The sequence below is a fragment of the Giraffa tippelskirchi genome, chromosome 6 (assembly GCF_054371585.1).
Source record: "Giraffa tippelskirchi isolate mGirTip1 chromosome 6, T2T-mGirTip1v1.2.pri, whole genome shotgun sequence".
Classification (NCBI taxonomy): domain Eukaryota; kingdom Metazoa; phylum Chordata; class Mammalia; order Artiodactyla; family Giraffidae; genus Giraffa; species Giraffa tippelskirchi.
Genome location: NC_137280.1, coordinates 169,741,449 through 169,765,965, shown reverse-complemented (window position 1 = coordinate 169,765,965; position 24,517 = coordinate 169,741,449). Strand labels below are relative to the sequence as shown.

The following is a 24,517-nucleotide window of genomic DNA, read 5'->3' as shown; positions in this document are numbered from 1 at the left end:
GTATTCAGTTTGGCAGCATTGCCTATAATGTTCTCAAAGAAATGGCTTTTTAAATAATCCCAATTCCTTCTTTTGAAGGACCATTGTTAAAATGTAATAAAACAAAAGCTGAGTAAAGTAGATGGAAGTGTTATGGTTATCAATGGGAACTAACAAAATAGCAAATTTAAATATAATTTTAATGTGAAATTTTAGGTGAAAAATTGTATGGATTTACTTAAAAAACATTTTATTTTGCACGCTTACTTTTGGTTTTCCTCTATATGTTCATGCTTTCTCAGTACTCTCTTACCATTGTTCTGCTGCTAAGTCACTTCAGTCGTGTTCGACTCTGTGTGACCCCATAGACGGCAGCCCACCAGGCTCCGCCGTCCCTGGGATTCTCCAGGCAAGAACACTGGAGTGGGTTGCCGTTTCCTTCTCCAATGCATGAAAGTGAAAAGTGAAAGTGAAGTCGCTCAGTCATGTCCGACCCTTAGCGACCCCATGGACTGCAACCTACCAGGTTCCTCTGTCCATGGGATTTTCCAGGCAAGAGTACTGGAGTGGGTTGCCATTTCCTTCTCCGTACCATTGTTCTAGACCTTGAATATATGAGGAAATTTGTCAGGTTTCAAAGCAGTCTCTCCAGGAGGCTCAAACATCAGATATATCCTCTCATTATTCCGTCTGTCTTTTCTAGGAAGAAAGTCTTAAGACTTTATTATTTCATATGCTTACATAGGAGAGAAAACTAGCAAGAAAAAAAAATTCCCTCACTGATGAATCTACTCAGGATTATTAACATCAAAAATGAAAAGCAAATATTTTATTAATATCAACAAAATTATGTAGTTTTACAACCAGTAAATACAATGTGGATTGTATCAAAATCTTCTGTATATTGCTTTGTTAGAAAATGTATAAAATCATTATTATTGATCTGTTGTATGATAAAAGTTTCTGTTTCAACATTAATTTTCCTTACAGTGTAATCAGGTCAGAAATCAGTTTTTTTTTCCCTTGATACTAAAATTCATCTTGTTCATATGCAGTGTGATACTGGTAAGAAAAAGAAACTCGCACAGCCATTTTGAAACTCTGTTCCTTTAAATGTTGTTTAATTAACAGTAATAAAAGTAAAAATTCAATTCCCTATTTGCACTAACCACATCTCAAGTGCTCAGTGCCTAGTGCCTATGCTATTGGGCCCTATAGATCTAGGAGTCAATGAACTAAAATGGACTGGTATGGGTGAATTTAATCCAGATGACTACTATATATACTACTGTGGGCAAGAATCCCTTATAACAGGAGTAGCCCTCATAGTTTAAAAAAAAAAAGAGTTTGAAATGCAGTACTTGGGTGCAATCTCAAAAACGACAGAATGACCTTGGTTTGTTTCCAAGGCAAATCATTCAACATCACAGTAATACAAGTCTTTGTCCCAACAACTAATGCCAAAGAAGCTGAAGTTGAATGGTTCTATGAAGACCTACAGTACTTTCTAGAACTAACACCAAAAAGAGATAATGTTTTCATCATCTGCTTTATTGGTGCTAAAGCCTTTGACTGTGTGGATCACAACAAACTGATGGAAAATTCTTCAAGAGATGGGAATACCAGACCACCTTACCTGCCTCCTGAGACATCTCAGGAGGTGTCTATATGCAGGTCAGGAAGCAACAGTTAGAACTGGACACGGAACAATGGACTGGTTCCAACTGGGAAAGGAGTACATCCAGGCTGTATATTGTCACCCTGCTCATTTAACTTATATGCCGAGTACAGCATGTGAAATGCTGGCCTGTATGAATCAAAAACTGGAATCCAGTTTGCTGGGAGAAATATCAACAACCTCAGATATGTAGATGATACCACTCTAATGGCAGCAAGTGAAGAGGAACTAAGGAGCCTCTTAATGAGGGTGAAATAGGAGAGGGAAAAAGCTGGCTTGAAACTCAGCTTTAAAGAACTAAGATCGTGGCATCCAGCCCCATCACGTCATGGAAAATAGAAGGGGGAAAAGTAGAAGCAGTGACAGATTTTATTTTCTTGGGCTCCAAAATCACTGCAGATGGTGACTGCAGCCATGAAATTAAAAGATGCTTGCTCCTTGAAAGGAAAGATATGACAAACCTAGACATCATATTAAACAGCAGAGACGTCCCTTTACCATCAAAGATTCGTGTAGTCAAAACTATGGTATTTCAAGTAGTCATTTATGGATATGAGAGCTGAACTATGAAGAAGGCTGAAGGCCAAAGAATTGATGCTTTTGAACTGTGGTGTTGGAGAAGATTCTTGAGAGTCCCGTGGGCTGCAAGGAGATCCAACCAGCCAAATCAAAAGGAGATCAATCTTGAATATCTATTGGAAGGACTGATGCTGATTGCAGCCATGAAATTAAAAGATGCTTACTCCTTGGAAGGAAGGTTATGGCCAACCTAGACAGCATATTTAAAAGCAGAGACATTACTTTGCCAACAAAAGTCCGTCTAGTCAAGGCTATGGTTTATCCAGTAGTCATGTATGGATGTGAGAGTTGGACGGTGAAGAAAGCTGAGCGCCGAAGAATCAATGCTTTTGAACTGTGGTGTTGGAGAAGACTCTTGAGAGTCCCTTGGACTGCAAGGAGATCCAATCAATCCATCCTAAAGGAGATCAATCCTGGGTGTTCATTGGAAGGAGTGATGTTGAAGCTGAAACTCCAATACTTTGGCCACCTCATGCGAAGAGTTGACTCATTGGAAAAGACCCTAATGCTGGGTAGGATTGGGGGCAGGAGGAGAAGGGGACGACAGAGGATGAGATGGTTGGATGGCATCACTGACTCGATGGACATGGGTTTGGGTAGACTCCGGGAGCTGGTGATGGACAGGGAGGCCTGGCGTGCTGCGATTCATGGGGTCGCAAAGAGTCGGACAAGACTGAGTGACTGAACTGAACTGAACTGATGCTGAGGCTGAAACTTCAATACTTTGGCCACCTGATGGAAAGAGCCTATTCACTGGAAAAGACCCTCATGCTGGGAAAGATTGAAGGCAAAAGGAGAATGAGGCGACAGTGGATGAGATTGTTAGATAACATCACCAACTCAGTAGATATGAATTTGAGCAAACTCTGAGAGATAGTGGAGGACAGAGGAGGCTGGTATGCCACAGTCCATAGGATCACAAAGAGTTGGACATGACCACGACTGTACAACAACAACACAGGTCCAGATTATTAAAAAATATTTTTAAGTTAATTTATTTATTTTGGAAGTCGCTCAGTCGTGTCCGACTCTTTGCGACCCCGTGGACTGTAGCCTACCAGGCTCCTCCGTCCATGGGATTCTCCAGGCAAGAATACTGGAGTGGTTTGCCATTTCCTTCTCCAGGGGATCTTCCCGACCCAGGGATCGAACCCAGGTTAGAGGATAATTACTTTACAATATTGTGTGGTTTGGGCCATACATCAACATGGATCTGCCACAGGTATACATGTGCTGTTGTCAGCACTACCCTTAAGTAAAACCATTCTTGTAGAATTTAGGCTGAGCAGCATTACTTCAACTCCTTTTAGATTAATAACTAGTTAGCAATTAAAATCTATATTAGCTGGTCTTAGACATTGCTTTTACAATTATTTCCCAAAGAATTGATGCTTTTGAACTGTGGTGTTGGAGAAGACTCGAGAGTCTCTTGGACTGCAAGAAGATCCAACCAGTCCATCCTAAAGGAAATCAGTCCTGAATATTCATTGGAAGGGCTGATGCTGAAGCTGAAGCTCCAGTACTTTGGCCACCTGATGCGAAGAGCTGAGTCATTTGAAAAGACCCTGATGCTACGAAAGATTGACGGCAGGAGGAGAAGGGGATGACAGAGGATGAGATGGTTGGATGGCACCACTGACTCAATGGACATGAGTCTGAGTAAACTCCAGGAGTTGGTGATGGACAGGGAGGCCTGGTCTGATGCAATTCATGGGGTCGCAAAGAGCCGGACATGACTGAGTGACTGAACAGAACTGAACTGAATGGTTTATTAGGGGATATTGACTATAGTTCCCTGTCCTACACAGTAGGACCTTGTTTTCTATTCATTCTATATCTGAGTTTTCATCTGCTAATCCTGAACTCTCACTCCAACCCTCCCCCACACTGCCTTCCCCTTGGGAACCACAAATGTGTTCTCTATGTCTATGAGTCCATTTCTCTTTCATAGATAAGTTCATTTGTGTCACATTTTAGATTCTACACGTAAGTGATGTTGTATGGTATTGGTCCTCCTCTTTCTGACTCACTTTACTTAGTGTGTTAATCTCTAGTTCCATGCATGTTGCTGCAGAAGGCATTTCACTCTTTTTACGGCTTGGTAGCATTTCATTGTATATATGAACCACATCCTCTTTATCTGTTCATCTGTCAATGGACATTTAGGCTGTTTCCATGTCTAGGATACTGTGAATGGAGCTGCTATGAACATTGGGGTGCATGTTACGGTTTTGAATTACAGATTTGTCTGGATACATGACCAGAAGTGTGACTGCTAGATCATATGGCAACAATATTTTTAGATTTTTGAAGAAACTCCTTACTGTTTTCCATAGTCACTGTACCAATTTAATACATTCCCACCAACAATTTAAGAGAATTCCCTTTTCTCCACTGTTTCTCCAGCACTTGTTAGATAGAGACTTTTTAATGATGGCCATTCTGACCAGTGTGAGGTGTTACTTCATTGTAGCTTTGATTAAATAAATGACAGTACTGAAGTAGTTCTCATTAACAGAGGAGACCTGGAGTCTTGAGACCAGTATTTGACTTATGAATAACTAAGTAACAGGAAAGGAATATTTTCAAAGTAAAATAACTTTTCCGCACATACACACAAACACTGATATAGGAAATCACACACTCAGTAACATAAATTATGTACAGACCTTTTGATTTAATAAAAGGCCTGAAACTTCTCTATACACCAATATGTCTCATCCCACTTCTTGCCATTTAATAATATATTTAGGCTGGTAATTTCTTGGGTCTGTGATCCTATGAACCCCACCACCGGAGCCTAACTCCAATGTCATGCAAAGGAGGCTTGTCACCAGAGGAAGAGGAGGTAAGTTGATTTGATACAGAAAAAAAGAATAAGATGGACACAGAAGGATATCTCTTTACTATTTGCCTCAAGACCTTAATTCAGCCCCCAAATTAGGGGAATTAAGAGTATAAACTGACTAAACAGTTTTGTGAATAATTTTGAGTAAAGCCTTCTAAGCAAAACTTCTTCATTTCCAGTGATGTTTGTAGCACAAAATGGTGAGAGGACCATGTAAAGGAAAATGCAGATCTAAAACAAATTATTTTATGCTGTCAAAGGGGAACTCCCCTTCCTTTTTCTTTTTCTTTTAGCATTTTCTTTAGAGAAATGGATATTGTAAATATTTTGTCTGTCAAGTTATATGTGATCTTTTTAAAAGCTAAATAAGACTCTTGCTAGTTTTACTGGCACCCTGTCTCCTTGTCATGATGGGAACTTAGTGTAGATGCCAGGCTCCAAATAGTAGTCTGCTGCTGGTGGCAATGATAAAAAAGTTTTACCTTTCCTTTGGATAAAGACAACACATATGTAATAGATCGTTATCTGCCTTATCATACAAAAGAGTGAGATTTCCTCTTCTTTTTGTAGTGTCTTTCACAGACTGCCTGTGATTGTATAATGATCTAGTTTAACACTTGTTTAATAATAAAATTGTTTCATTATTTTCTGATTTTTTATGGGGAGGTCATACTGGATTGGCAGGAGATTTTATTTTCTCCAAATTCTTCAAACGTCAGCTTTGCATTCTAGCTCTAAAAAAAGCCAGGGTTAAGAAATAGCAGCTCAAGCAAGAAAACAAAATGCACTGTGGGGTCAAGAAGATGGTGGGCTAGTAGGCTCCTGGCATCCCCTGTTTCCATGGACCCGCAGAATACATAGCTACACATAAATCTGCTCCCTGTGACTGAGAGAAATCCAAAACTAGCTGAGAAACTTCTACACACTGCACTGGGAAACTAAGAAAATACCCACATCAAAATGGTAAGCAAAGCTAAGACACACCTTCACTACAAAAGCCACCCATGGACACCACGTTCATTAGTCTGACTGCAGTAGCCATTTAATCATATATGTGTATACACAAATCATCCTGTTGTATAGCTGAAAATATAATACTTTATTATAAATAAGAAAATATATTATCACATGTAGCATAATGTGATGACAGCAGCTAATAGACTGACCTACAGGAGTGTTAAACTGTGTCTTTAGGGACCCCCTCAAAATAAAAGGGCCTCTTAAAGTTGGCTAGTTTCTGAGTAAACCTATAGATGATTCAAATAATTATAATTTAGCAAATATATGAACATGTCTTATTTTATAATCAAAAGAGAACCAAAGCTGATATATATCAGTTGTACTTGTAATAATAATTTTCTGAATTAAAATAAGTTGGATAGATCTATTCTTTGGTTCCTTAAAATTTAAGAACTCTCTTTCATGCAGCTATGACTTATTCCTAGAGAGTAACATAAATATTTTAAAGAAGTGCAGTAAGTCTTTCAGACCACTTGGATTAAGTGGTAGCCTAGCAATTAAGATATATTATAAGCAGAGTAAGTTTTACACTGCCAGATTTGCTTTGTCCCAAAGAATTGGAGAATTGTTATTCTCCAATTCCATATAAGCACCAGTAAAAGGACATTCACTCTCTGTTACTCGATTATCAGTACACATACACACAGTAAATACGGCTACAACTATTTTCCTTTTTTCATTCTTTTTCTTTTGCAAAATAAATATGCTATTTGTGAAGGTGTTAGAAGATGTTGGTAAAAAGATTGCCTGGATATACTTATCAGTTTTGCAATATACTGGTATTTTCAGGTGTTAATTTCAGGCACAAGAGATAACATAGTTGAGTAAGCATGAGTTGAGAATGGAAAACAGACATTTAAGCTAGAATAGCAGGAGAAATCCTGCTGTCATTTTCAAGGTAGGAGAGAGGCAGGCTCAGGATGAATCAACACTGTTGAACATATATTTCTTCCTTGTTGATACGTTTCTTTTCATCTTGTGTACATCTGTAAAACCCTATCCCTCTCTTTCCACGTAGATAGATAGGCAGATAAATAGACTGACCAACCAGAGCCTGACCAAACAGTCGTAATATAATTTTACTATTGTTGGATTACAAAGTATAGCAGAGTATCTGTTTGCTCCAGTCCAGTGATACGCAGGGTACATTAAATACAACTATCGGCACATTCAGGTAGTGCTAGATAGATCAATTATTTGTGGTTTTATAATTCATATTGGAAATTGAATTTTAAATGCAAGTACAGTGAAATAATCTGAATTATAAAAGTAGATAAATTATGTGTGAATTTTTTGTTTTCTTTCATTCTATAAGTATAATACATTTCCAGATAAAGAGAAACAAACTAGATACCTTAAGTCTGATACTTTCCTGGAAAGCATGAAATTATATAAAATCGTTATTTAGCCATGTGACATACAAAATTAACATAACCATGGGAGTGATAGCTCACCATATTCAAATTCTTAAAAAGTTTTTAGGAGAACACGGTTTCTCTTAAAAAACAAGCAGTACTGTTATTACCTGACCAAAGTTAGCTGTCTGGCTATGGTAGTACCTTCCTGCTAAAAAGCTGTGGCTGTTATGCCATACAGTCTCACATCAGCAGATAGCATTCAGTGTTCTGAAAGATATTCTACTCTCTAAAGACTATGTTGAAATGGAGTGCAGTACTGGATACAGTTTCCAGAGGCATCATTTAATTGATTGAGTACCCAACTCATACAAATTTTGATTCAACTCTAGAAATTTGTCAACTTCTTGCCAGCTTCTCGATGTGTCACCAAATGGAATAGGCCTCAATAATGAGACATCATTTTTTCCTTACTTATCTCCTGATTTATGATTTTCTTAATTCTCTCTCTTCCCACAGCTAGCCAGAACAAAGCACTCCCCTCTTGAAGTGGGTTTTTTTTTTTTTTTTCTATTGAAGACCTGTAAAGAATCTGAGATTCCTATCACAAATCATCGTAAAAGGTGGTGTTAGTGGCAGGACTTGGATATCAAAGGAAGAGATGGATATAGTGGCAGATATAATACTATGGAGAGAAAGCTGATTGGAGGGATAGGCCCAGCTTTGTGACAGGTCATACTAGAGTGTAGAGCTCTATCCTGGAAAATAAAGAAGCAACCTACAGAATCTATATAGCATTAGTTTTCACAAAACCCTGTATTTAAAACTGTACATTTTTATATCCTGTAAGCAGAATTTCTAAAATATTTCCCCAAAGATGTCCAACTCTAGTCCCTAGAATTTGAATATAGTGAGAAGTCACTCCCATGGTTATGTTAATTTTGTATGTTACAGTTCACCTTAATATAGATCAAGGAGCCCTTAATAGCTGAGAGCTTTCTCCTGCTGGTGGCAGAGGGTAAGTCAGGCATGTGACATGTGAGAAGGACTTTTCCTACTGCTGATGGCTGGAAGGCCAAGGAAGCTACATATAAAGACTAAAGAACAGCTTCTAGGAATCAAATGCAATTCCCAGATAATATCAGGCCAGAAACTGTGTCCCTCCGCTCCACAATCAAAAGGAACTGAACTGTACCAACAACATGAATGGTCTCAGAAGTAGACTTTTCCCAGAGCCTCTAAAGGAGAAGGCAATGGTACCCCACTCCAGTACTCTTGCCTGGAAAATCCCATGGATGGAGGAGCCTGGTAGGCTACAGTCCATGGGGTTGCTAAGAGTCGGATGACTGAGCGACTTCACTTTCACTTTTCCCTTTCATGCACTGGAGAGGGAAACAGCAACCCACTCCAGTACTCTTGCCTGGAGAATCCCAGGGACGGCGGAGCCTGGTGGGCTGCCGTCTATGGGGTCGCAGCGAGTCGGACACGACTGAAGCGACTTAGCAGCAGCAGCAGCAGCAGAGCCTCTAAAGAGGAGTCCCACTTGGCCCACATCTTATTACTGGCCCTGAGAGACCCTAGGTTCACCTGAACTTCTGAACCTACAGAATTGAGAGGTAACAAATCATGCCACTGAGTTCACTGTAATTTGTTAATTAGAAACAGAAAATAAATACATAAACATCATCTGTCAATTTGACATGGTTTTTAAATATGCTAAGGTCTCACTGCTAAAATTTTCATTATAAACTCACTTTTACTGAGTATGAAGTTGACGGCACATTACTAACAGGCAACCTAGCAATGTGTATCAAAAGCCTTAAAATTGCTCTTTTGGTTTGAAAGAGTGGTTCTCAATTTGGAGTTTATCCTAAAGAAAAAATCATGGATATCGGAAAAGAGAAGTGCAGAAGATGCTGCCTGCATCCCTGAGTGGATCACTGCATTTTGTGATCACTGGTCGTCAGTGTACCCTTCACTTGCACTAGACACCATTCTCTACCACAGCTCACTTCCTCATGGCTTTGAGACCATCTGCCTAGACCTAGGACAGACCAATTGAAATCCTTCACCAAAACTGTGTCAAGCAATTTGGGTTGTTAACGTGTGGAAGAAACTAGGAAAATAAGACTCGATACTGTCTATGACCATCTTCTTGTCACGCGGTGGAAATCAGTCTGCATTCGTTACGGAAAAAAAAAAAAAAACTGAAAAAGGAAGGAGACAAAGATGACAGGAGAAGGAATTAGAGAGTTCTCGTACCAAATTCCAGTGTGGAGGAGGTGGTTCCCCTACACCATCAAACAAGTCTCCGATACCATCAGCTTGTCTGAAAATTCAATTCAGTTCTAACACTAGCTACTTGGAGATAGCGTCCGATTTCACAGATGTAGGGTTCAGTCTAAACAAAACTTCTACACCCCGTAGGCACAAGATCACCAGCCCAAGCTGTTACCAGTCCTTCTGACCAACCAGTTAACAGAGTGGAGGTTCCAATGTACCCCCTTCCGACTTGGGGTGCCAATCACAAGCCCAAATTATTACCTGTGCTTCTGACTGACTGGCTATTTTTTTTTTTTTGGTTCTCTTTCCCTTGTTTTAGAAATTTATTTTGTTGAAGTATAGTTGATTTACAATGATTCAGATGGCAACCTGAATCACAGATTACACATTCTTTTTAATACTCTTTTCCATTATGGTTTATCATAGTATATTCAATATAGTTCCCTGTGCTTCACAGTAAAGGGCCTGATTTCTATCAATTCTATGCATATGATTTCTCATCCTCTAACCGCAAACTCCCTCTCCATCCTTCCTCCACATTACCTTCCCCTTGGCAATCACAAACCTGTTCTCTATGTCTCTGAGTCCATTTCTGTTTGATAGAAAAGTTCATTTGTGTCATATTTTAGATTCTACACATAAGTGATGCCACATGGGATTTGTCTTTTTCTGACTTACTTTACTTAGTATGTCCATCTCTAGTTCCATCCATGTTGCTGCAAAAGGCATTTCATTCTTTTTCATGTCTGAGTCGCATTCCATTGTGCATATGAACTACATTTTCTTTATCTATTCACCTGTTGATGGACATTTAGGTTGTTTCTATGTCTTGGCTATTGAGAACAGTGCTGCTACGAATATTGGGATGCGTGTATCTTTATAGTTTTATCTGGATATATGCCTAGGAGTGAGATTGCTGGATCATATGGTAGTTTTTAGTTTTCTGAAGAACATCTGTACAGCTTTCCATAGTGGCTGCACCAATTTACATCCCCATCAACAATGTAGGAGGGTTCCCATTTCTCTACACCCTTTCCAGCATTTGTTATTTGTAGATTTTCTTAATCATGACAATTGTTATCAGTGTAAGGTCATAACTTGTAGTTTGATTTGCATTTCTCTAATAATTAGTGATGTTCAGCATCTTTTCATATGCCTTGGCCATCTGCATGTTCTTGGAGAAATGTCTATTTAGGTCTTCTGCCCATTTTTGATTAGGTTGTTTATTTTGTTTCAGAGTTGTGTATTTTGGAAATTAAGCACTTGTCAGCCACATCTTTGCAAATATTTTATCCCATTCTGTAGGTTTCCTTTTTAATTTTTTATGGTTTCCTTTGCTGTGCAAAAGCTTGTAAGTTTGATTAGGTCTCTTTTGTTTAGTTTTGCTTTTATTTCTATTGCCTTGGGAGACTGACCTAAGAAAACACTGATGTTAGAGAATGCTTTGCCTATGTTCTCTTCTAGCAGTTTTATGGTATCATGTTTTGTATTCAGGTCTTTAAGCCACTTTGAGTATATTTTTGTGTATGGTATGAGGGTGTGTTCTAACTTCATTGATTTATATGTGGCTGTCCAGCTTTTCCAACACCACTTGGCTGAAGAGACCGTCTTTTCTCCATTATAAATTCTTGCCTCCTTTTTTGAAGATTAATTGACCATGTGTGGGTTTATTTCTGGGGTCTCTATTCTATCCTATTGAACCATATGTCTGTTTTTGTGCCACTGTTTCGATTCCTGTAGCTTGGTAGTTGTTGAAGTCTTGGAGGGTTATGCCTCTAGCTTCATTCTTTTTCCTCAGGATTGCTGTGGTAATCCTGGGTCTTTTACTGTTCCAGATAAATTTTAGGACTATTTGTTCTAGTTCTGTGAAAAATGTCAAGGGTAGTTTGATAGGGATCACATTTAAAACTGTAGATTGCTTAGGGTAGTACATCCATTTTAACAATATTAACTCTTACAATCCAAGAGCATGATGTATCTTTCCATTTCTTTCAATCATCTTCAATTTCCTTTATCAGTGATTTATAGTTCTCAGCATGTAAGTCCTTCACTTCCTTGGTTTGGTTGGTTCTTAAGTATTTTTTTTTTTTGATGCAATTTTAAAATGGATTTTTTTTTTTACATTCAATTTCTGATATTCCATTGTTAGTATAATGAAATGCAACTGACTTCTGTATGTTCATCTTGTATCCTGCTACCTCGCTTAATTCATTTATTAGTTCTCTGACTGATTTTAGATTGGAGGTTCCTGCCACCATCTCTTCAGGTTTGATTAATTTGCTAGAGTGGCTCACAGAACTCAAGAAATCCATTTAGTCACAAGGTTACTGATCTATTTTAAAAGGATGTAACTCAGGAACACACATATAGAGACACGCTGGGAAAGTTGTGGGGAAATGGCTCGGAGCTTCCACGCTCTCCTGTGTGCCACCTTCCCCAAATTGCTACACATTCTGAAATTTATTCTTACTACATCCTTTATCCCATTTCTCATCTTCTCTGTATATTACCATTAAGCACCAATAGTCTAACCCCACTGTATTTTTAAGACTTTTATGTGGCCCTATATGAAATGGTGACTATCCTAAGTAATTTTACCTTTGTGAGGAATTTATTGATGTGAAGGTGAATTAAAAGGAAAAGACACAGGGGTTATTATCAGGTCATTTAGGGACATACATAAGAGGAAAGATTTATATAGATTCTTTTACTTATTCATTTTACTATTATTTCTTATACACCAACTATATGTTATAAACTGTTTTGGGAGCTGAAAAATTATTAGTGAGGGAAAGAGACAAAACATTTGCATTGTATTAGTTTGCATTAAGTGTCTAGAGAAAAAAGTAATCCAAATAAATACCTACCTATCTACTTATATATAGACATGTGCTTACATAGTTACATAAACACAAAAAATATACACACATAAATATTTTTATTGTATTGAAATGGAATAAGTGCTGTGGAAAAAGCAGAAAAGGGTAAGGGGTATTAATATGTCAACAATAGCAGTAATGGAAAATAAATGAGTTGTTTTTAGAAATCCCATTGAGAAGATGATATTTTAACTTATGCTAATGGGGTGTCACAAATGGAAAAGTTTATTACAAAGCTTAGGAGTTATGGAAGGTTTTAAAGTAAGGGTTGATTAGATTTTCCTGAGACAATTATTATATTTTTATTTCATTTTTATTTTAGACTATATCAAACTCTTTACAACAGTTGAATCACTAACCTAAGATTATGATAACAGTTCCAATAGTGCAACTAAAAAGATAGCTTCAAATCCAGTATTTATATCTTTCTAAAGGAAAAAAATAATTTACGGAATACTTAGATTCTCAATAGTCATTGTTGGTAAAGTAAGTAAGTATCATTATGCTGATTATGTAATAATAATTGTATAGTTGATAACTTGAAAATTGATCAAAAGACAATTCCATCATGGTTTGGGGAGATCCTTTATGCCTTATTGCATCTGTTGCAGTATAGGAGCTGCTTTCAAAAATACACTGATGGAAACATTTATGTTCAATATTGATTTTTTACATGATCTTCCATATCTTTAATGAGGAGAATATGAATCTAGGAATACGTTTTAAGAGTTCATTTAAGTATGTGATTTATTATAAAAATATTGACTGAACTTTCCATAATTTTGTGACATTAGAACTATTTTCATGTAAAGAAGAAAGTGTTAGTTTTCAAATTAATTCCCTTTTTGGTCAATTGTGTATACTTATAGATAGAATGAAAATCTTTTCCACATATAAATAAGCATATGCAGATATAATTATATTTTCAGGGCTCGTTTAAAATTTAATTACATTTAAAAGTTTTATCTTATTTCTGTAATTCCTTATTGTAAATTGCCTAGATAATTCCCTCTCTTTACCATTTTTTCCACCTGTGTATAAATTAGAATAGTTTCAGGTATGCAAGGCAAATTCATTGTTTAAATTCTCCAAATTAGACTGTGCTAAATTTTTAAAATATTTTCTTAATCTAAATATTATCTACTCATGAAAAAATACAGCATTTAAAAGTAGAGTTTCATGAGCTTTAACAAAGTGTACATAGGCATGTGTACATAGGCATGTAAACTACATTCAAATCTGTAAAATTTAATTTGTCTCAAAAAGTTTTGGGGACTCTTTAGAGTCAATTCCCCCAAGCCCTGGCCCTTAGCAGCTACTATTCTTATTTATATTCCTACAATTTTATCTTTTCTAGAATGCCATATAAGTGGACAAATAGAGTATATAGTCTTAGTGTCTGGTTTTTCTCATTTGAATAATGGTTTTAGGTTGATCCATGTTGCTGCATGTACCTTCAGCCACTGACTATTACTGCTAAATTCTCCATCAGTATTCTATGCCACTTGTTATTGCAGAATACTGTGCCACATTTTGTTTATCCATTTACATTTTTAAGGTGTTCTTGCCTGGAGAATCCCAGGGACGGGGGAGCCTGGTGGGCTGCCATCTATGGGGTCGCACAGAGCTGGACACGACTGAAGCGATTTAGCAGCAGCAGCTTCTTTATATGTTTAATATTTTATTAATAATGCTACTATAAATATTTGTGCAAAACCTTTGTGGATATGTTTTAATTTCTTATGTAAATACCTAGGAGTGGAATTGCATCATGTAAATGTTTAACAGCTAGCTTTCTGAAAGACCAAGGGGAAAACTTGGATTTGTAGTGTTTGCCGATTGCCACAGTGTAAATATTTTTATCACAAATGATTTTACACTACAAATATTACACCCTGAAGGCAGGGGCAAGAATAGATATGCACAGAAAGCTCCTGTGAGGCCAATGTGAGCAAGCCCTAGAATGCGCATCATAGAACTGCTAGTTTAAAGAGAAACTGCATATTAAGCTATAAGAAACTGCCAAACTGTTTACTAAATACTTCAGTGTTTTTATAAATATTTTCACCAGGAATATTGAAGAACTCCACTAACACTTGATAATATATATTTTTTTAATTTTACCCATTGTATAGTATAGTGGTATCCCACTGTGATTTTAGTTTGTCTTTTTTTTTTTATTTTAAATTGAAGGATAATTACAATATTGTGTTGTTTCTGCCATATATCAACATGGATGAGTCATAGGTATACATATGTCCCCTCTCTCTTGAGTCTCCTTCCCACCTCCCACCCCATCCCATATCTTTAGGCTGTCACAGAGCCCCAATTTGAGTTCCCTGAGTAATACAGCAAATTCCCACTGGCTATTTTTTAATTAATTAATTTAATTGAAGGCTAATTACTTTAGAATAGTGTGGTGGTTTTTGCCATACATCGACATGAAACAGCCATGGGTATATATGTGTCCCCCATCCCAAACGCCCCACCCACCTCCCTCCCCATCCCACCCCTCTGGGTTGTCCCAGTGTACCAGCTTTGAGTGCCCTGTTTCATGCATGGAACTTGGACTGGTGACCTATTTCACATACGGTAATAAACATGTTTCAATGCTATTCTCTCAATTCATCCCACCCTCACCTTCTCCCACAGAGTCCAAAAGTCTGTTCTTTACATCTGTGTCTCTTCCATTGTGTATATGTACAAGTTTCTTATCAATTCATCTGCTGATGGACATTTAGGTTGCTTCCATGTCCCAGATATTGTAAACAGTGCTGTGATGAACATTGGGGTACACATGTCTCTTTCAATTCTGGGTTTCCTTGGTGTGTATGCCCAGCAGTGGGATCGCTGGGTCATATGGCAATTCTATTTCCAGTTTTTTAAGGCAACTCCACGCTGTTCTCCATAGTGGCTGTACTAGCTTGCATTCCCACCAACCATGTAAGAGGGTTCCCTTTTCTCCACACCCTCTCCAGCATTTATTGTTTGTAGACTTTCTGATGGCAGCCATTCTGACTGGTGTAAGATGGTACCTCATTGTGACTTTGATTTGCATTTCTCTGATAATGTGTGATGTTGAGCATCTTTTCATGTGTTTGTTAGCCATCTGTATGTCTTCTTTGGAGAAATGTCTGTTTAGTTCTTTGGCCCATTTTTTGATTGGGTCGTTTATTTTTCTGGTATTGAGCTGCATGAACTGTTTGTATATTTTGGAAGTTTATTCTTTGTCAGTTGTTTTGTGTGCTATTATTTTCTGCCATTCTGAAGGCTGTTGTTTCACCTTGCTTATAAGTTTCCTTTGTTGTGCAAAAGCTTTTAAGTTTAATTAGGTCCCATTTGTTTATTTTTGCTTTTATTTCCATTACTCTGGAATATGGGTCATAGAGGATCTTGCTGTGATTTGTGTCAGAGAGTGTTGTAACTATGTTTTATTCTAGGAGCTTTTTAGTTTCTGGTCTTACGTTTAGATCTGTAATCCATTTTGAGTTTATTTTTGTGTATGGTGTTAGAAAGTGTTCTAGTTTCATTCTTTCACAGGTGGTTGATCAGTTTGCCCAGCACCACTTGTTAAAGAGATTGTCTTTTTTCCATTGTATATTTTTGCCTCCTTTGTCAAACATAAGGTGTCCATAGGTGTGTGGATTCATTTCTGGGCTTTCTATTTTGTTCCACTGATCTATATTTCTGTTTTTGTGCTAGTATCGTATGGTCTTGATGACTGTAGATTTGTAGTATAGTATGACGTAAGGCAGGTTGATTCCTCCAGTTTCATTTTTCTTCCTCAAGATTGCTTTGACTATTATAGGGTTTTTTTGTGTTTCCATACAAATTGTGAAATTATTTGTTCTGTTTCTGTGAAAAATACCATTGGTAGCTTAATAGGTATTGTATTGAATCTATTGTATCGAATTTGGGTGGTATACTCATTTACACTATATTGATTCTTCCAATCCATGAACATGGCATATTTCTCCATCTATTTTTGTCATCTTCAACTTCTTTCATCAGTGTTTTATAGTTTTCTATAGATAGGTCTTTTGTTTCTTTAGGTAAATTTATTCCTAAGTATTTTATTCTTTTCGTTGCAATGGTGAATGGGATTGTTTCCTTAATTTCTCTTTCTGTTTTCTCATTGTTAGTGTATAGGAATGCAAGGAATTTTTGTGTATTAATTTTATATCCTGAAACTTTACTAAATTCATTGATTAGCTCTAATAATTTTCTGGTGGTGTCTCTAGGGTTTTCTATCTAGAGGATCATGTCATCTGCAAACAGTGAGTGTTTTACTTCTTTTTTTCCAATCTAGATTCCTTTTATTTCTTTTTCTTCTCTGATTGCTATGGCTAAAACTTCCAAAACTATGTTGAATAGTAGTGGTGAGGGTGGGCACCCTTGTCTTGTTCCTGACTTTAGAGGAAATGCTTTCAATTCTTCACCACTGAGGACAACGTTTGCTGTGGGTTTATCATAAATGGCCTATTATGTTTAGGTATGTTCCTTCTATGCCTGCTTGCTGGAGAGTTTTTACCATAAATCAGTATTCAATTTCATCAAAGGCTTTCTCTGCAACTACTGAGATAATCATATGGTTTTTATCTCTCAATTTGTTAACATGATGTATCACATTGATTGATTTGCGAATACTGAATAATCCCTGCATCCCTGGGATAAAGCCCACTTGGTCATGATGTATGATCTTTTTAATATGTTGTTGGATTCTGGTTTATTTTACACGTTAGTAGTTTATCTTTACTTGATGACTAACGATGGTGAGCATCTTTTCATATGCCTATTAACCATTTGTATATAATTTTGGCTAACTGTATATTCACAATTTTGCTCATTTTAATTAAAATAGTTTGCATTTATTGTGAGTTATAAGAATTCTAATGCAGCAGTTCTAAACCCTAAACTTCAGCACTAACCTAAGTCTAATCAATACAGAGCCTAAGCATAGAATCCCAGCTGATCTGTCCTGATCGACTGATCCCCTAGCCTTCTGCAGACCTGTGAATGAAATATACTTGTTCTGTAATTGTGATATATGAAGTTTTTTATAGGCTACTTTTTCAGCAACAAATTTATAAAGAAGATTTGGCACTAAGAAATGAGATACTTCAATAAACAAATATTAGCTTTGCAACTGGGTAGGAAGTATAACGAAACTGTTATGAGAAACTGCCAAATGGTTACTTGTACTTGGCGGCTATTTTTTGGTGCATACATATGATAGTAGTCAAACTTTTAGTTAAAATATTTCCTGTGACAAATTGGAAGAAATACAAACATATTTAATAAACTTGTGCCAATGGACAAGTAAGTTTTGAGGCTAAATACTGGATGGGGTTTGATTTTTATTATCTGATGTGTAAAGTATTACAAGAAAAAAAAATGAGTTCTATCTGCAAATTAATCAGTGTAAAATAGAAAGTTTATTAGTTTCCGAAATTTTAGCATTAAAAATATGGAAATACTTCTCATCAAATTAAACTTGTCATGAACACAGCTTTGGGACAAAGATGAAATCCAGTGTACTGCTATTAAAAGAAAGCCTCAGAGCAAAAACCAAGTAATGCTTTAACTTTATTGTTAAAACCTCTCAGAATTATTTCGCTAACTAGTCAATTCTTTAAGCTCTTCAAAGAGATTCTAGAAAAACTGAGAGCCTATATGCCCAATGTACCTGTAATTACATACAGAAAGGCTGGAGGAGAGTGGAGAGAGAGAGATTATAGAAGAAAATTGCACTTGTGGTTTTTGACACAGAGTAAACAGAAATCAAATTTATTGAAATACCACATAATAATGAGAGAGCTGAACTGCAGAAGTGTTACAGCTTAGACTAAAAGAGACTATAATTATTTTAGATGTAAAAAACAAAACAAGGGAAACAAAAAAGGCATTTTGTAAGAGGAAAAGCTCTTGTTATTTGAGGTTTTGAACATAATAAACACAAAAGTATCTATACAGTGATGAAGTTCAGGATTAATTTAGCAAAGTTGGATAATTAATTATTAATTTATTTCCATATATGTATAAGAAATGTAAAATTTATATAAAATAATATATATAATAATATCAAAAGCATTGAATTCTTCTGAATAAGTATGGCAAGCAAGTGTAAGATGTTATACTTAAAAATTGCAAAATATTGAAAAAAATTAGAGGACAATTAAATAAAAGAACATACCAATCTATAAATTGGAAGATTTAGTAATATGATATCAACACTCTCAAAATTGATCTTCAGATACAAAGCCATTTTAATCTAGATCTCAGCATATTTTTTTCATTGATATCAACAAACTAATTTAAAATTATATGGAAATATTAAAGGCAAAAAATTGTCAAGGCAGTCATTAGGAAGGACAACAAAGTTGAAGAACTCATACTGCCAAATATCAAACCTACCATAAATAAAACCACACTGTAGAGATAACAAGTTGTAGAACTAGCAATTTCATTCCTTGGTGTATGCCAGGAAAAAGCACACTTTCTATCACAAAATATCATATATCAAAACTAATATCGGCACTATTAAAAGCATGGTAAAGCGTCTGCCTGCAATGTGGGAGACCCGGGTTCGATCCCTGGGTCAGGAAAATCCCCTGGAGAAGGAAATGGCAACCCACTCCAGTACTCTTTCCTGGAAAATCCCATGGATGGAGGAGCCTGGTGGGCTACAGTCCATGGGGTCGCAAAGAGTTGGACAGGACTGAGCAAATTCACTTTCACTTTCAACAACAGAAAGGAAAGTAGAAAATAGGAAAAGCTGTATTCACAAAATGGAATGCTATGCAGCAACAGAAAAGAATACATTATAACTATATAAAATATGGATGAATTTCACAAATATAATGTTGAACAAAAGAAACAGGACAGAAAAGAATACTTGATTGTTGATTCTACTTTGGTACACTTTATAGCCCATAACAGTGTTAGAAACTAGACTAGTGATTTCCTTTTGGAGATGGGGTTGCTGGTCATGTTAAGAACAGGGCCCAACAGGTGAATGGAGTAGCCCACATTCTTGTTCTTAATCTCATTGGTGGCTACATAGTTCTTTTCTCTTTTTAAAAATTTGCTAATTTGTCTATTTATGAGATGTGCACTTTCTGGTCTATAAAGAAGTTACAAAGTGGCACATTTGGGAATAGATTAAGGCAGAGATTTGTTGAGTAAAGTTAACAGAAGTGTTTATATTCCCATAGAAAAAGTCCAAAAATAGCGCTTCTGAGATATCTAGAGGAAGAGGAGGAAGACTGTTAGTTGCTGAGTTGTGTCTGACTCTTTGAGATCCCATGAACTGTAGCCCACCAGCCAGCTTCCCTGTCCATGGGATTCTCCAGGCAAGAATACTGGAGTGGGTTGCCATTCCCTCTAGGGAACCCAGGGGTCCCACCTGGGTCTTTGCATTGCAGGTAGATTTTTATCCATCTAAGCCACCAGGAAAGCCTGAGATATCTAGCACTGCACTTTAAATGGGACATCACTCATGGATTCATTATTTACCTAGGAGAATATTTTTCCCATTGTATTCTAAAAAGATATCTTCAACTAATGCTCACCATATGTATTGAATTTAGGTAAATGATTCTAATATTTCATAACCTAATAAGCCTAACGGATCTAATACTTAATAACTTAATATAGAAATTGAACAAATAGAAAAGACAACACATAATCAAATTCATTTCAATGACTTGCCATGAAAAAGTATATTGCTAAAATCAAATAATTTTTTATTATATATGATAAATATGTTCAAAATACCTGTTAGTAATCTATAAGGTCATTTTAAATTATGGCAGTAAGCTTCTACATAATGAGATTATTAAAGGATTTTAATTGCTTGGGTTGGCAGAAGGTGAGAATGTTATACATAGTTCTTCAGAAAGGCACAGATATGTAAAAGAACTCTCAAAGACCTCTGTCAGCTCTATGAATCTGTAATGTGATGCTTTGTTTTGAAAAATACTGGTGACAAATTATTTCCAGCAAACCACTATGCATAAATATAAGTGTTGACTCTTAAGTAGCAAAACTGATTGTTTTGTCACTTCTATATTCTTCTGGATGTCATTTGTTATTTTCTAAAAAAGTCACATTGTAGCATCCTAACTTTATCCTACATATTTGCTACTGAATCAACAAGTAATTTTTTAAATATTAGATATTTAATTGTCAAAATATATCTACATATATCTTTATCTACATTTGGTGTATGTATATGTGTCAGAGTAAGATAATTTGTTAATCATAAATAGTGATAGGGATAAGATGTTCAGTTGTTTGTAACATAACATTTTAGTGAGAAATATTCTAGTCTGAAATCTTTTCTACAAGCACCAAATGGATAAACAGACGTAGAACAGAAAAAGAATGAAAAACAATGTTTTGATTATCTCTAGCTGAGTTATAAACTATCCCAATGCTCAGTTGCTTAACACAACCATTTTAGTTGTTTGCTCATGATTATGCAAATTTTTCAGGGTTACATGGAGATATCCTGTCTTTCCTCTATTTGGTAGTAATAGGGATGCCTCAGGTAGAACTGGAATGCTGCTGCTAAGTCACTTCATTCGTGTCCGACTCTGTGCGACCCCATAGACGGCAGCCCACCAGGCTCCACTGTCCCTGGGATTCTCCAGGCAAGAACACTGGAGTGGGTTGCCATTTCCTTCTCCAGTGCATGAAAGTGAAAAGCGAAAGTGAAGTCGCTCAGTCGTGTCTGACTTTTAGCGAGCCCATGGACTAAAGCCTACCAGGCTCCTCTGTCCATGGGATTTTTCAGGCAAGAGGACTGGAGTGGGGTGCCATTGCCTTCTCCAGGAACTGGAATATCCACCCCCAAAATGAATTCACTCATATAGTTGGCAAATTGGTTCTGATGGATGGGTGACACCTTACCTGGAATTTGGATCTGGGTTTCAATCCTTTTGTAAAAGGACTATCAATTTGGGTAAACAAGTTTTCATAGCACAGTGTTCCTAGGTAACATATTTATTATTAATATATGTTGGCTGCTTTCCCCCAGCAAGCAAAAACAGAAGCTCACAGACATTCTTTCAGACTTAAAATTAAGTAGCACCAGTATTTTTGGTACTACTTCCTGTTAGCTAAACAAATCATAGCTCCAGGCCATAATCAAAGGGATAATTTACACCATTGTGTGTAGACCCAGAAGCATGTCTCCTGAAGGTCAACAAACCAGCATTTTGCTGTAGGTTGAGATACAGCCCTTAATGATTCATGTTTCATTTACCTTCTTTCCAGTATCACCAAAGCATCAACCCATTATGGCATCAGCTCGGACATGAAGCCTTTGATTTTGTCATCTAGATCAGGTCTAGGTATACAAATGAAGCTCCTCAGGTACAAATTCGCTTGTTCTAATGACCAGTAAATCGAACAGGCAAATAAATGCTTTCAAGAAGCCCAAAACATAGTGCTAAGACAGTGACAAAGACAACAAAATAGCTATTTTCACACAAAATAGCAGATAATATGATATATAGCAGTTATTGCTCCATTAGGATTCTGAAAAGCAGCTAGTCAACCCTATTTTTTTAATTCGGAACCAATTCTGTTACCAGGGAACTGTTCTTCAAGGTTCCCAGGGCTAACCTTAGAATGATCCTTCATTTTCTGAAAGAAATGACCCATGTTTCCAGGTGAATAGCTTTCTTAGCCTATTTTTGTTTTGTTTTTGCCTACAGAAGTGTTGGAAAAACTCTAAGTGATCTTAGGTATGCCAATGCATTTATAAATACAATATCAAAAGCATGATCCATGAGGAGAAAAAAATAATCAGTTGGACTTAATTAAAATTAAAATTTCTGCACTGTGATAGAAAGTGTTAATAAAATGCAAGACAAGCCACAGAATGAGAGAAAATATTTGGAAAACATGTTAAAGAACTTATAAGCAAAATACATATATTTTTTTAAATGGAAAGCTCAAAAATAAGAAAACAACCAACTTAGAAAATGGGTGAATTTCCAGAACTGAGAAAAAAAGGAAATGGATGAAAGTTTTTAGTGGACTGCTTCACCAAAGAGAATGTACAAACAATAAATAATCATATGAAAAAATGTTTAAATATTTCACTATTAGTAAATTGCAAATTAGAACAATAGAGAGATACCACCATACCTCTAAGAGAAGGGCTAAAAGTGAGAAAAAAAAACAAACCTGACAATACCAATTTCAGGTGAGGATATAGAACAACCCGGTCAGAATAACAAAGGAATATTATGAACAACTTAATGCAAATCAAAAAAATACATAAACAAAATGGATCAATTCCTTAAAGAAAATGAATGAATAAGCTGATAAAAATGAAACAGCATCAGAAACAAAACCTTGTAAGAATTTTCCTCATATGTATATAAACATCAATTTGAAAAAGATCATTAGCTTAAATGTACAATCTAAAATAGTAAAACTTCTAGAATGAAACATAGGAAAACAATGTCTAACCCCAAGAAAGGCAAAAATTGGTTAGTAGGTGATAAACACAGAACACAAGTCCTCTGTGTTCCAGATATATGGTTGAAAGTTCAAAGTGCAGTAGCACCCCCTTCTAAGACCCCCACTGGATGCCTGAAACCACATTGTACCAAACCCTATACATACTGTTTTTCCTATATACACATACCTATACATTTTTAATGTATAGATTAGGCACAGTAGGAGATTAGGGCTTCCCTGGTGGCTCAGATGGGAAAGGATCTGCCTACAATGCCGGAGACCTGGGTTCCATCTGTGAGTTTGGAAGAACCCCTGGAGAAGGGAATGGCACCCCACGCCAGTATTCTTGCCTGGAGAATTCTATGGACAGAGGAGTCTGGCGGGCTGGAGCCCATGGGGGTCGCAAAGAGTCGGGCATGACTGAGTGACTAACACCCACACACACACACAGGAGATTAACAATGAAAATAATAAAATGAAATAATTATAACAACACATTGCAATAACAGTTATGCAAATATAGTCTCTCTCAAAATACCAAATACCTTTCCCATCTTAACGAAGCCTTTAACGCACGCCGTGGCCTCGACTTGCAGCTTGAGGTGCCATAACATAACTAGCATGACTTTCTTTTTCCCTCTTCACAATTTCAGGCATAGAAGATTCATTCTTACCATAGATCTTAGTACCTCAGCATATGGTTCTTTTTTTCCTCTCCTTATTAAGTCAACAGCTTTCACTTTTCACTTAAAGCAAGCTCTTTACAGCTTCTCTTTGGCCTATCCGAACAGTCGGCGTCACTATTCTTGCACTTTGGGACCATTTTTAAGTCAAATAAGGGTTATCTGAACATAGGACTGTCACAGCGACACCTCAGCAGTCGATCCGGAGAAGGCGATGGCACCCACTCCAGTCCTCTTACCTGGAGAATCCCCTGGACGGAGGGGCCTGGTGGGCTGCAGTCCCTGGGGTCGCTGAGAGTCGGACACGACTGAGCGGCTTCAGTTTCACTTTTCCCTTTCATGAACTGGAGGAGGAAATGGCACCCCACTCCAGTGTTCTTGCCTGGACGGGGAAGCCTGGTGGGCTGCCGTCTATGGGGTCGCACAGAGTCGGACACGACTGAAGCGCCCGAGAAGCAGCAGCAGCCGCAGTCGATCTGGTAACCAAGATGGCAGCTGAGCAACTGAGCGGAGAGCGATAGCAAGCGAAACCACGCGAGATTTCATCACGCGGCTCAAAACAGCTGTGCGATTTAAAACCCAGAACATTTTCATTTCCGAAATTTCCCACCTAATAGTTTCAAACCATAGTTGACCCTGAGTAGCTGAAATTGCAGAAAACAAAACCGCGACAAGAGAGGACTACTCTGTATGTGATTTCCCCGCCCCCCACTTTTGCTGGAAATTGTTAGGATATT

At 37.0% G+C, this 24,517-nt stretch overlaps 1 protein-coding gene across 5 annotated transcripts in view; it reads right to left on the bottom strand.

The window, feature by feature from the left end:
- LOC145509654 (uncharacterized) overlaps window positions 1-24,258 on the bottom strand; it is a 641,798-nt gene extending 617,540 nt beyond the window's left edge. For all 5 annotated transcript variants that reach the window (XR_014056278.1, XM_081498872.1, XM_081498873.1 and 2 more), the window contains exon 1: window positions 24,020-24,258. The gene's annotated coding sequence lies outside the window, so the exon portion shown is untranslated. The remainder of the gene's footprint in view (window positions 1-24,019) is intronic.
- Between the last annotated feature and the right edge of the window lie 259 nt (window positions 24,259-24,517).